This window comes from Dermacentor andersoni, chromosome 2 (genome assembly GCF_023375885.2).
Source record: "Dermacentor andersoni chromosome 2, qqDerAnde1_hic_scaffold, whole genome shotgun sequence".
Classification (NCBI taxonomy): Eukaryota; Metazoa; Arthropoda; class Arachnida; order Ixodida; family Ixodidae; genus Dermacentor; species Dermacentor andersoni.
The window spans coordinates 184,463,592-184,477,527 of record NC_092815.1 but is presented as its reverse complement, the minus strand read 5'-3'; positions in this window follow the sequence as shown (position 1 = coordinate 184,477,527).

Genomic DNA, 13,936 nt, shown 5'->3' with positions numbered 1-13,936 from the left:
AATAATTGTTCGATGTTCGATGTCGCATGCAGCACTGTCGGTTACTCCAATAAAAGTAGTGTACGCCTTCGTAAAAGCCACTCCCAACCACAGCCGGTACAGAAGCGATACTTCACGTCGGTTAAACCCGGTGGAGGTCGGAGTTGTAGCGCAGGGTTCAGTTCGTACAGCCTGGTGTGCTTTATATTTGGGGTGTTCCAGCTAAACACGCAAAAGTGAAAATGGGGTGAAATAATGGTGAAAAAAGAGATTTCCAATGTAGACTGTCTGCGAAGTTTGACTTGCATGGTGTAACACTCGGTGTAATTATAACACAGATTCGTTGTTGGACCATCTTCACGGAGTTGAAGGGGTGGTGATGTTTGTACTCATGACACCTCGCTCACAAAAGAACGCAGAGCGAGCACAATAGAGTGCGAAGGGGCCACGATGGAGTGTGCGTTCCTCACCGCTTGAGGGCTGCTTGCGTCTGCTGATCTGATGGTATCTTCGACTGGTCGCCTCCATCTTGACAGTCAGAGTCGGACAGATCCGGCATTCCTCAAACTATGAGGCCCAGGTCAAGCAGGCAAGCCGAACGGGTGACTCGCCTTCTCGGTGGAATGCATCATGTAACCGCACTGAAAAGCAAGGGACAAGGAAGGAACACACAAGACAGGCGCGGAACTTCAACTAAGTCTTAGTTGAAGTTCCGCGCCTGTCTTGTGTGTTCCTTCCTTGTCCCTTGTTTTTCAGTGCGGTTACATGATGCATTCCATTAACGACCACCAACTAGCCCGCTTATCCCTGTTAAATATGCTTCTCGGTGGAAGAAGTGGCACATCCGAAACAACGGGACTACAACTAATGCGTCTGATTGTGCCTTGCCAAAGCTTCCGGTGGTGTCGGGAAAAACGCCGGACGAGCCTTGGGTTGCACACTGGTTCAGACGGCAGCATGCAAGGTGGCCCAGGCTTCCTAAGTGACGGTGCACCGTCGCCGACAGTTACGGCGTCGTGTTGGGATGACAGGCCGGGAGACGCTCTACATCTCGACGACTGCTCTGACGACAGGGCTCGGAGCGGCATTAGCTCGAAGCGCCTGAGAGAGCTCGATGCGGGAGAAGAGCAATCGAAAAGAACGAAACGGGCGCGCTCTTTTTCGGACCAGTAGAAGATATATGCTGCTTTCGAGAGCGGTCTAAAGTGCTGCGAAACGACCAGCCAAAGATGCGATGAAACCATATTTAATTGCGTGCATCAAAAGAAGCAGTTGTAGTGGAGACGGTGGTGCCTGCGGTCAGACCACGCTACGGTTTGAGTCTCGCTAGAATAGCAGCTTGGGCTTGTTGGTTTTCCATCCTGCTAGTAACAGCTCAATATGTAGACAAGAGACGAGACAAGAAGACACCACAAGCGCTCACTTTCAACGACGTTTATTACGAAAGAAACACGGCTTCTTATAGCCATTGCCCACACGTGTCGCAGTCACGTGATCGCACATCATGTGAAACATGCACTTTTTCTTTTTTGCACTCAAGATAGTGGTTGTACATGCAAGAGCTCAAGTTCTTTTTTTGTCAGTAACAAGGACAGCGTGCTAACGCATTGGTCACAAAGTCTGGTAATCTCGGCTGCCTCAATTATCTCCCGGACCAGCTGGTCATTGTGTTTCTTCAGCACTTTACAGCGTCTCAATTCTGCGGCGCAATCTTTTGAGGGGCAATCCCTGATATGGATGCCCAGATTCCTGTTAGCCTGCTCGACGCTAAGTTTGTGTTCCTTTAGTCTTTCATTTGCGCATCTCGAAGTTTGCCCTATATACCTTTTTCCACATTTCAGAGGTAGTGAATACACCACGGCTTCTGTGCACTGCACAAAACGATTCTGGTGATTTATCGTGCACCCTTCCTGGTTTTTCGGCTCTTCAGCATTGACGCGTCGGCAGAGGCTTTTTAGTTTTTTGGGGGCAGTAAGCACTACATTAACTCCAGCTTTGCGCCCAATCTTATTCAAGCGGTGAGATAAGTCGTGCACGTATGGCAGGGCCACGGTCCGTCGCTTTTCTTTCATTTTTGGCTTCTCGCCACCTGGCTCGCCATGGGCACGCTCGAGTTTTAGGTCCTTGCTCATTTTTTCTGCAACGGACACAAGAAGGTGCGACGGGTAACCAGCCCTAACAAGTCGGTCAACCTGCCGACGAAAACTTTGTCCCATTGCGTGGATGCACGATTTTTTTTTTTTTTTTGAGCGCATTTGTTAGACAAAGGTTTGCAATTGCTCTCTTCACCAGTTTTGAATGCGCTGATTTCAATGGTAGTGGCGCCTTGTCGCCCCTGGGTTCATAGGCCCAGCAGACCTTCCCTTTGGAGAGCTCGGGTCTGAGATCAAGGAATCTCAAAGACCCTTGCGTGGGGACCTCGTGGGTAACAGTAAGCGGCTGAAGCGCATGACTAAAGCATGTTATTGCCTCCGAAACTGCGTCATCTGAATTCGTGCCAGAGCCATCACATAGAACCAAGTAATCGTCACTCGATCCTGGAGGTTCTACGTCATGGACCGAAATTTGCCGTCGAGCCGAGGACTTCTACACCGGAACTACTGGCAATGGCGCGACGAGTTGCGCGCGCGGGGCCAGAGTCTGTAAGTGCCAGGTGCCCGTCCGACGGAGTCGACGTGGTCGCCCGTTGCAAAATGGGCACGAAGAGCCTACCTGTGTGACAAGTGGTGACGTATTTGCAAGAACATTCCCTGTCGTTGCTTACTTCTGACAAGGAGGGGGGCTTCGCTGTGATTCCGAAAGACGTGTACCAATATTAGGCATTAGAGGCCATAAGTTCTGTTTTTAACAGTCATGAAAAGTCTGTTCTGCGAAAAGCAAAGTCAGCTGCAAAGAAGCTATGCGGAAATCTCAAGCTCGACCGCCTTGTGCGTAGCATCGAAACTAGCAAAAAATCATCCCTTGACATGTTTTTCACTGTAAAAACGCATAAACCTGAGTGGCCCCTGCGGGTTATAGTATCTGAGAAGGGCACGTGGCAGAAAACGATTGCCCTGTTTTTGCAAGAAAAACTAAAACTACTAACTGTTGAGGATCCTTTCCAGGTGAAATCCTCAGACGATGTAATAAGGTTTTTAAAAGACAATTCTAGCACTGACTTTGCAGCATGCTCTGTAGACGTTAAAGATTTATCATATTCGATCCCCCAACATGAAATTTTGGAGTGCGTGGAAGAATGTATAGATGCACACGGTGCTGTAGCTTTTCAGAATGCCTCCGGGGTTTCAACTGGTGGGTTCCTGGAACTCCTTTCTGTATATTTGAAGTCGACTTATGTTACGTGGGAAGGGAATGTGTACCTCCAGAAACGCGGTGTCTGCATAGGGTCATGTATTGCGCCAGCACTTAGCGATTTGTTTCTTGCCCAGAAAGATAGATTACTTCAGAACGCCCTAACCCGAACAAGCGTCCGGAGAGTCTTTCGGTATGTTGGCGATTACTTGGTTCTATGTGATGGCTCTGGCACGAATTCAGATGACGCAGTTTCGGAGGCAATAACATGCTTTAGTCATGCGCTTCAGCCGCTTACTGTTACCCACGAGGTCCCCACGCAAGGGTCTTTGAGATTCCTTGATCTCAGACTCGAGCTCTCCAAAGGGAAGGTCTGCTGGGTTTATGAACCCAGAGGCGACAAGGCGCCACTACCATTCAAATCAGGGCATTCAAAACTGGTGAAGAGAGCAATTGCAAACCTTTGTCTAACAAATGCGCTCAAAAAAACAAAAATCGTGCATCCACACAATGGAACAAAGTTTTCGTCGGCAGGTTGACCGGCTTGCTAGGGCTGGTTACCCGTCGCACCTTCTTGTGTCCGTTGCTGAAAAAATGAGCAAGGACCTAAAACTCGAGCGTGCCCATGGCGTGCCAGGTGGCGAGAAGCCAAAAATGAAAGAAAAGCGACGGACCGTGGCCCTGCCATACGTGCACAACTTATCTCACCGCTTGAAAAAGATTGGGCGCAAAGCTGGAGTTAATGTAGTGCTTACTGCCCCCAAAAAACTAAGAAGCCTCTGCCAACGCGTCAATGCTGAAGAGCCAAAAAACCAGCAAGGGTGCACGATAAATCACCAGAATCGTTTTGTGCAGTGCACAGAAGCCGTGGTGTATTCAATACCTCTGAAATGTGGAAAAAGGTATATAGGGCAAACTTCGAGATGCGCAAATGAAAGACTAAAGGAACACAAACTTAGCGTCGAGCAGGCTCACAGGAATCTGGGCATCCATATCAGGGAGTGCCCCTCAAAAGATTGCGCCGCAGAATTCAGACGCTGTAAAGTGGTGAAGAAACACAATGACCAGCTGGTCCGGGAGGTAACTGAGGCAGCCGAGATTACCAGACTTCGTGACCAATGCGTTAGCACGCCGTCCTTGTTACTGACAAAAAAAGAACTTGAGCTTTTGCATGTACAACCACTATCTTGAGTGCAAAAAAGAAAAAGTGCATGTTTCACATGATGTGCGATCACGTGACTGCGACTCGTGTGGGCAATGGCTATAAGAAGCCGTGTTTCTTTCGTAATAAACGTTGTTGAAAGTCAGCGCTTGTGGTGTCTTCTTGTCTCGTCTACATTTTGCGCTGTTACTAGCAGGGTACGGTTTGAGTATATGGCCGTAGTCAATGAGTGAACGAATCCGCGTCATCACAACAATCGGGTACACTTTTGGGGCCGCTATTCAAGAGGAACTGAATCTCTCTCATAGTGAACCAACGAAAAAATATGTTAGCTGCACTGTAATTCTGTTGTCATCGCCCCTTATTGCTTATCTTGAGCGCCCATTTGGATTGTTTTTCAGAAACCTTGCAGACGCGCAAAGCTCGAAGCGTGTAAAGGTTCTAAAGCTTTGTTTCTCAGAAAACTTATTATTGCTTACAGCTCCACGAGAGCAATATAACCGTTATTTTGACAGGAAATTGCACATCTGTCACGACGATAAGCAACCTCGCTAGAAGTCCACCTTATACTAAGTGGTTCTCGTGTCGCCTTGCTCTGCAATCAATGTCTTTTTTTTTCCACCAATTTTGGGATTCGTGGAATAGACTATTCAGCTCATGGCGCTTTGTCACTTATTCAGAGAGATGACCCCTAATGCGGTGATGCCTCTGACTCAAAATGAGGTTTTGCGTACAGTCTAATATGAGCTTACGATGAACCCCTGTAGAAAAACGTTACTGGAAATAAGAAGAATGTATTGCCCAGATAACGTGCTTACACTGTGTTACAAAGTTCTTGAATCTAAAGTTTCGCAGCAGAAAAAATTTAAAGAGACCGAGAACTCCTATTTATGCTTTTACTGTATTTTGGCACTTTACGACAGAGTTCAGAAGGAGGTGCATTAGTGCACGAAAATTCGGAACTGTGGTTGAGACTCACCTACTCGTGTATAACAGCATTCAAGTGGTTCAATATCTCGGTCACCACCGAAGAGCGAAATAAGGAATAATACAACAGCTGAAAGCACCTGCTGCCGCGAAGCAGCAGGTTTCTCCTCCCATTAACAGCTAAATGCAATCCCTTCAAATCTCAAGCGAAAGGACTGTATTGATGACCAGTTGGTGTGATTTTCACCGTGAAAAGAGCGTGCGGTAGCTCACAAAGCCATCCGCGGCGTATTCTTTTGACGTGAAAGGTGTTTCAGTTCAATCAGTGCGGAGGGGTGGGGGGGTGTTCACCTGCTAAGTCCACGTGTAACGAAAAACGCGTAATACTGTTATAGCATATGTCATTTTAACCGTATACACCAACGCACTTTGTTTTGACATGGTTTTGTGGAGGAAAAAAATCAGTGCTTGATCAGGGATGGGCCCCGCGCGAACAGATGTCACCATTGTCGCACCTTGTGCGGCACAATCGGAGCCAAATTCAGCCTCCCGCTCGGCGTTCAGGGAGGCGCAGCTCGAAATTACATTCGTCAATCCGAACAGGAGTGGACGCGTTTGAGAGGACTAGCGCTCAGCCATATCGTATAGTTATAATCCACGAAATGCATAGTTACGCTCACGAGGCGTCATAGGAAAGGTGCGATTTGCTGCGGAAGTTTGACGGTTGCTCGATTACGCCGCCCCCGTGTTGGACACGCTGTATTCAGAAATAGTGTGGAGCGACTCGTGCAGCAAGACAGATAGAAGCGAATTCGCACCCACCACCTTTGACCTCGACGACCACTGTACGACCAGGGAGCGAGCTTGAGGGCATGATTAGGCCGTAGGCATCCTCGACTAGCTGTGTCATAATTTAACCGCGTAAAGGCTTTGAAATGCGGAAATAAATGTCATTAGTGGATTTGGCTACGTCGTTTCTGTACCCTATTGACCACATACACCCTCCAGCAACACGCGCATGATGTGGCTCTTGCAAAAGTCTTCACGCCAAACTTCTCAAGATTTTGCAAGTTTGCTTTCGTGAAATATATTTAAACTACTTACACAAACAAATATGCTAGATGATGCTGAATTGGTGGATGTGGGGAGAATGTAAAGAAGTGGAACAGGAGAAACAAAGCACAAAAATAATCAACGTCTCTTGCCATTTGTTTCCATGTACGAAGAACTAAGAAATCGAAATTACTTCGCTAATCGTCTCTTGCTAGAAGCATAAAGTTTAGAATACATAGATCATTATGGCGTACAGTTTCAACAAGAATTATTAGTGAGAGCTCTGGCATTGCAAATTGTTCAGCAAATGGGCAATGATAGCTGGTGCGTGAGTTTGTCTGATCTTGGTATTTGTGGCTTCAAACGCTATTTTGACGTAATGCGTCACCTTTTATCTTTCAGTTAAGCACTGACATTAATTTAAATAGGGCAAGGCAATGAGCCTGTTAAGGAGGACAACGAGAAAATAAGGAGAGAAGGCAGGGATGTTATCCAGAAATGCGTCTGGTTGGCTACCCTATTCTGGGGGACAGGAAAGAGGGAACAGAAAGACAAGATCACAAAGAGAGGAAGGGGAGTGGGAGGAAAGCCGCGGTGAGCTCGCGCACGCACGCGGAGGGACTGGGCGAGTCGAAGACATTCCCATAGGCCAGTCGCCGTCAAAAAAGACAAAAGTGCCTTCACTGCTTTGTGGCCTGACGAGCGATGGGACGGCCTTCAAGGAGCACCTGCATAGACAACGGCCGATCGTCCATTCATCGCAATGCAATAGATAATGTTCGTCCTTCCGACTGAAATCGATGATCATGGCACAATAAATGTTCGATCTTCTCATACACGCCGCAGACTACGCCTGTTAAGGCGTGCGTAATCATTGAATACTGCGGTATTTCCAGTGTCGTTGAAGATAATCCTAATGGCAAATTTCCCAAATCGTTTAAAGCCAGAAGGACGAAGTTTAGGCGATTCCGTGTTGTACTACTCGTCATGTCTAATGAACCTCTGTTTCCATAAGGCCGGAATTGCCACTTATAACATTTGTAAGAAACTCTAAGCATTGGGAGACCTCACTCCGACGGACGCGTTCCCACACGAATCGCAGTGATTATTACACCAGAAGTGGGCTGAAACATCCGCAATCATCGTCAATGTTCTGGCACTGAGCACATAAGAGCGTTGTAGAATCGGTTTGCTAGCCCAGGTGGTGTGGAAGGATGTCGAAAACCTGGCGTTAAAAGCGAGACACATAGAAAAAGAGAACATCAGTCAACGATTTACTAAAAAAAATATTACCGCAGAACCCATCTCACGAGGACTATCGATGGTAATGCGATTAGCACACGAGCCACTTAGCGACACACCGTATTCAAGTAGCTCTGGCTACATGCCACATACTCCCCACCCCCCCAATATCGCCCCGCTTTGCTGCAAAGTTTTCCCCATCAGCACAGCGGAATCACGGTGACTATATGACGCCGAAGCAGTGACGACGATGGTATCACAAAAAAAAGAAAGGACGTTGACGGAACGACAAACGGTGGCATGACGATGACGGCACGACGACGGTGAGATGACGATTCGTAATTCGAGTTAAGACAGGCACACAAGATGAACACGAGCACATACGATTTCTATTGTGTGTCTGTCTGCCTTAACTGCCGTGCTGTATTTCAATTCCGCTATTCCAAATCGCTCCAACGCAAGTCTTAATCGATGGTCCTAAAATAATGACAATGGTATAACTATATACGACAGCGCGACGACCACGACATCAGAACAGTGGTAATGGCGACGACTGTATGACGACGGTGGCGTGATGACGACTGTATCACGAAGCCTGTATGACGACGACGGCCTGACGAGAGGCGGATGACGAAGATGGAGTGAAGACAACGCAACGTGCTCGACGACCTGTCACGACCACTAGCGCATGAATTGTGGCCCCCAAGCTTATTAGACAACTTGGCCGCTGGGTAGGCGAAGGGGTGACACGGCGAGAGTCAAATCACCTTTTTAAATTACATCAAAAATTTTTGAAAAAGATACACTAAAGAAAGGAAGGACGATAGTTCTGAGGTGCTTCATGTGGGGAACATTGGGTAGCCGAAAACATACACTAATGCGCATCACATCTCCGGGAGCAAACAATCCAGGAGCAAGCAAATAACCGGGCGCAATCAATCCGGGAGCAAACAACCAAAAATAAAGCTAAAGCACCTCCTTTGTTTTCGCAATCAGAGTATGCCAACAGTTCTGGTGTCCTGCAGCGACGGCAAACAATGAAAAGTGCTAAATGCGCGCACGCAAAGGCCCTTTTTTCTGGTTGTATTGCACATTACCACTGCTAAATTATTGAAGTTACTGTTTACCAGGCTTGTTCCCGTGAAAAGGCGCGATATTCACTTTACGCCAGGGCCATTGATTTTGAAAGGTTAACGAAACCACAAAGCACACTTCCACCCAGAAATCACATTACGCGAAACGGGTCGTATTTGTTCCGCTATATCACTTACAGCACTTATGTGCACTTAAACTTACAGCAAAAAGCAGAATACTATTTCATGAAGTGATAGGAAGAATGTCTTAGATTCACTGGGAGCATTTTGAAAAGCAAATAACAGTGTGATTATTATTTATACAATTTTTCCGAAATTTTCATTTAGCGGTAGCCGTGGTTCATGGGACAACCATTTTGTAAGTGAAAAAAAAAACGATCGGAAGGATAAGCTTTGGCAGCAATTAAAGCAAGAGTTCCCTTAAGCTGTTCAAATATTTCAGCACCCTGGGTTCGCATTTGATGCAGAAGGGTGCAAACTTGTAACGAACTGATGTTTGTGGTATTTCTTTCTAATATTTATTGTTTTACATATGAAGCTTCTAACAATATTAGGTTTATTCTGACCAGTACAATCATCGGGTAATATCAGTCAGCAAAAAATATTTCGGTTGCACTGTGAACACTAGCCCTGTAATATTTTGGGACACTGCCAATAATTAGTATTTCGTGGATGATGGCCTGAGGCATAAAAAATATTGAGATTCTGTTTTTCCTGCTAAAACAATCTTCTTTGTGGAGAAAGTAAGCTTGGATTCGATTTTGCTGCCACAAGAACTATATCATGAATTTTTTGTCACGTAATCTTAAACTATCAACCGTGCATGGTTGGTGGATCTTAACTGAAACCAACCCACTGTGAATCTTCTCTGCCATAAGAAACTGTACTCACCAATGTTGCCTACATGGTCACGGTGTGTGGCATCTAGTGCTGAAAACTCGCGGTAACATCTGCATTTTAAAGAGTTTCCGGCGAAAAAAATGCGAACGAAATTCGGGATCTGGTGTCTATAGGCGCCGAGCGGCCGTCGAAAGGCACCAGAGGCGTGCGCGCGAAGGATGGATGGATGCTATGAGCGTCCCCTTTGGAACGGAGTGGTGGGTTGCGCCACCATGCTCTTGGTATTATATTGCCTAGTGTTCTACCTATGTTAAAGAAAAGAAAAGGGAGAAACAACGAAGAATTCCTATCACCAAACTTTATGAATCTCTATTGGGAAATTTGTTTTGTTCGCCTCCGTTGTTGGTGGTTTCCCTACTTTTCTTCCATCAATATTCCAATCGCCTCTTACTAATCTCTTTTGCGGACATGCTGTCTTTTGCCCAGCTCTCGCGAAACCAAAGAGCTTCAAGGAAACCAGGGGCGCTAAATTGACCGCTGGGCATATATGTTCACTTTACAATAAAACATGCTCCATCGTTTCCTTACCTTTACCGCGGCAAGCACATCCTTTTTCTTCCTTGTTGTATCTTGCTTTTTAAGGGCGTGTTGTAAGGCATCCTGATCTCGCTTCGGGAAGTAATCAGCTTTCGTTTGAGTTATCATAATTTGCTTCTTTGCTGATTTCCTTTTTCATAGCAGGTCTCTTTTCCATTGCCAACACCCATGTGATTATCTCAGCCTTTCTCACTTTCCGCTTGACGTTCTTTGTTGCCATGTTGCTCACCATACCGGTCGCACAGTTGCTGTAAGCTTCCTACTTCTTTTCCTCCTCTCTAAATCAATGTTTTTCTTGTACAAATATCTGAACGCTCTACCAGCCCATATAGTTTTTTACATATTCCTCAGTCGTTCTTCATAATCAATTCCACTCTGACATTCCCTCACTTAAAAATTTGCCCAGCCCATATCACCATGCCCAGCTTCATTTGTAGTCTTCCCGTGAGCGCCCAATGCGAGGTGTCCCATTTACCTTTGGTTGCCATTGAGTCGTGATTGTACCCCTGATTTTATTTATTTATTCAGTTACCTCACAGGCTTCCGAAGGAGTATTGCGTGAGGGGAGGATACAGGGAATTAACAAAAAAGAAAGAAGCAAAAAGAAATTATACATTGTTCGCGAGCCAACATGAAAGAAAAAATATCTAACAATATAAATAACGCGATAAATGAAACAAAACGACTGTGTGAAGTAGAAAAAAAAGGAGTACCAAGAAAGTAGACAAATAGTAGCTGGTGAACATGAAAGAACAAGTCTCTAACAATGTTAAAGCAATACAAAGCAAACATCCAAACAAAACAAACAAAAAGTATACAACTTCGCTAAAAGGTTTTACTTAGGTGCGCAGTAAGGTTTAGTTGTGATGAATTATGGAATATGCATAAGCGTGCTTTGGAGGATACAGGCTCAAGAATGTCACCTATGTCATTTGGTAGGTTATTCCAATGCTGAATGGCACGTGGTAACGCGGAAGAATTGAAAGCATTGGTTCGGCCAAAAATACGCTGGAAACTGAGATGATTATGCAGACGCCCAGATGCACGAGGTGGACGAGTGAGCGGCAGGGCGGACGGGCGCGTGCTATGGACTATTTTGTGAAATAGACAAAGCAACGCTATGGTTCTTCGGGATTCAAAGGATGGGAGGGATAAAGATGACTTAATGCTAGTCACGCTATATAGTCGCGCTGATAATCTCTGACAATGAAGCCGTCGGCGCGGTTTTGAACTGATTCGAGAGTCGCGATTAGGTAACCTTGATGAGGAGACCAGACAGGGGCTGCAAATTCCAGTTGTGGCCTTACGAAAGCTTGATAGGCGATTTGACTGGTGAGGCAGGAGGATCGCGCTGGTTACGTTTAAAATAACCAAGTGTACGTGATGCTTTAGCAGTTATTTTTTCGATGTGCGCAGACCGTGACAGGTTAGGTGTAAGGAGAATGCCGAGGTACTTGTATGAGTTGGTGCGTGCGATGGGGTTCTTATCAAGTGATAATTGAAAGCGGAAAATTTCTTTTTGAGGGTGAACGTCATTAGTTTGCATTTATTAGTCTTTAGGGCCATTTGCCAAGAAGAGCACCCGTTAGTAATACGGTCAAGATCTCGTCGGAGAGCGACGTGATCGGAAGGTGAGCAGATTTGACGATAAGTCACACAATCGTCTGCGAACAAGCGAATGGGTGACGTTATTTCGGATGGCAGGTTGTTAATATAGATAGGAAAAAGTAATGCTCCGAGTACGCTTCCTTGTGGTACACCAGATGTTACATCGCTGATACTGGAAATAAGATTATCGACGTCTGTGAATTGCTTATGGAACGACCAGAAATTTCTAATCCAAGATAGTGTAAGGGAATCGATGTTTAAGCACGAAAGTTTAGCTACGAGACGGCACTGAGAAACGTCATCGAAAGCCTGAGTGAAGTGTATGACCGCATTTCCAAAAGTAAACCGCATTTCCGCAAAAGTAACAACCGCATTTCCAAAAGTAAGTCCTGGAACCATTACACCTTTGCGCATACCCCGAAGCACCTCGTACCTATTGTATCCCCATAGCGCTCTTTGTTTCATTATGGCCGCATTTCTCTTCCCCTTTCCTGTTATTCTTTATTCCTTTGTTTCCATATATCTATTGCCTTCGTTTATCCATATACCAAGGTATTTATATTCTTTTGCGCCAAGTATTTTCTGGCCCTTTATTGACACTGTTTTTATTAAATATCATAATGCGTCATTTTTAAACGCTAAATTCCAGACCTAAATTCTCGCATTCCTGTCCACAGATTCAAGCACAACATTGCACATCACTTTGATCATCAGCTATCCACACAATGCCGTCCGCATAAAACAAAGCAGAAAGCTGCGGCTCTACTACTGTACCCGCCTGTCTCCATGAGAGATTAAACCCGATATTACTTCCTTCTAGCGCCCCCTCCATCCTCACCATGTACACCATAAACAGCAGTGGGGATAAAGGGCACCCCTGCCTCAGTCCCTTGTTATCAACTTTCTCCTCACTCCTCATCCCTTCCCATTCAACGCAAACAGTATTCTCTTGGTAAATCTCTCTCAAAACTGTAGACAGTGGTCACCTATGCCTTCCCCTTCCAGAATATACCACAAAATGTTGCGGATTACGTTATCACAGGCTGCGGTAGCAGACTCCTTTCCTTCCTGGATTTCAACTGGGCAAGGACAAATAAGTAATCATCCACATGATTGTCGATTCTGAAGCCATTCTGAAGTTCTCCCAATATGTCATTATTCTCTACCCATGCTTGCAGTTTTAATCTAGTCACCTGCATTGCTAAACTGTATATTACCGATGTAATGGTCCACGGTCTATATGAGTCAATTATATCGTTTTCTCCATTACCTAAATAAATTAAATTGATTTTACTTTCTCGCCAACTGTCTGTTATTCGTCTATCTACTAAAGTTTCTTCTGCTGCTTTCAACAGAGCTTCCTTACTTTTTTGTTCTAGTTCAGTAATCAGCCTAACGGGAACCTCGTCTAGCCCTGTGGCTGGGCGCTTAGGAATTTTCTCTTGGCTTTCTTCCAGTTGAAATTTGTCAGCACCAGCTCCTTTCTATCTGGTTCTCTTTCATGCTCCCTTTTTTCCCCACAAATACAACCTTGTGAATGCCTTGGGTAGATTCGGCTGTTATATTTTTTATGTAATTTAACGTCACCTCCCCTCCCAGTTTCTTTCCATCTTTGTCCAAGATATTTTATCGTATTGTTCCAGACTTCTTGCCTAATAACTTTATGTGGTTCGAAAGTATTCTAAGTGCGGCTTTATTTTTCTCACGTATTTCTGACAATCAACGTTCACTTGCACCTTTTATTTTTGCTTCAACCAGTATTGGAACCATATATTTCGTCTCGCGGTAAGTTTCCCATTTCCTGGCTACTTCATCCTGAGGCAACTGCGCTTTTTTTTTTGCTTGCCTTTGCTCTCGGTGTGCTCTCTGTCGTTCGGCGATCTCTTCAAGTATCTACATGTTCCACCACCTCTTCAGTTTCTTTTTCTCCTTTCCAACGAGCATGTTGCTTCTCCTTCCGTATTTCTGTCGTTATTACATTTCTATATACAATACAATACAATTTTATTCACCCGTTTTTTCATACACATGAGTCTGCTGGTCAGCCTGATCACATAGCGCTTGTCGCCAGACCTGGCAGCTGGTGGATACATCAGCAATTACAAGGCTCAAAGATATACAGCACCAAGACCAGATAGCAGGA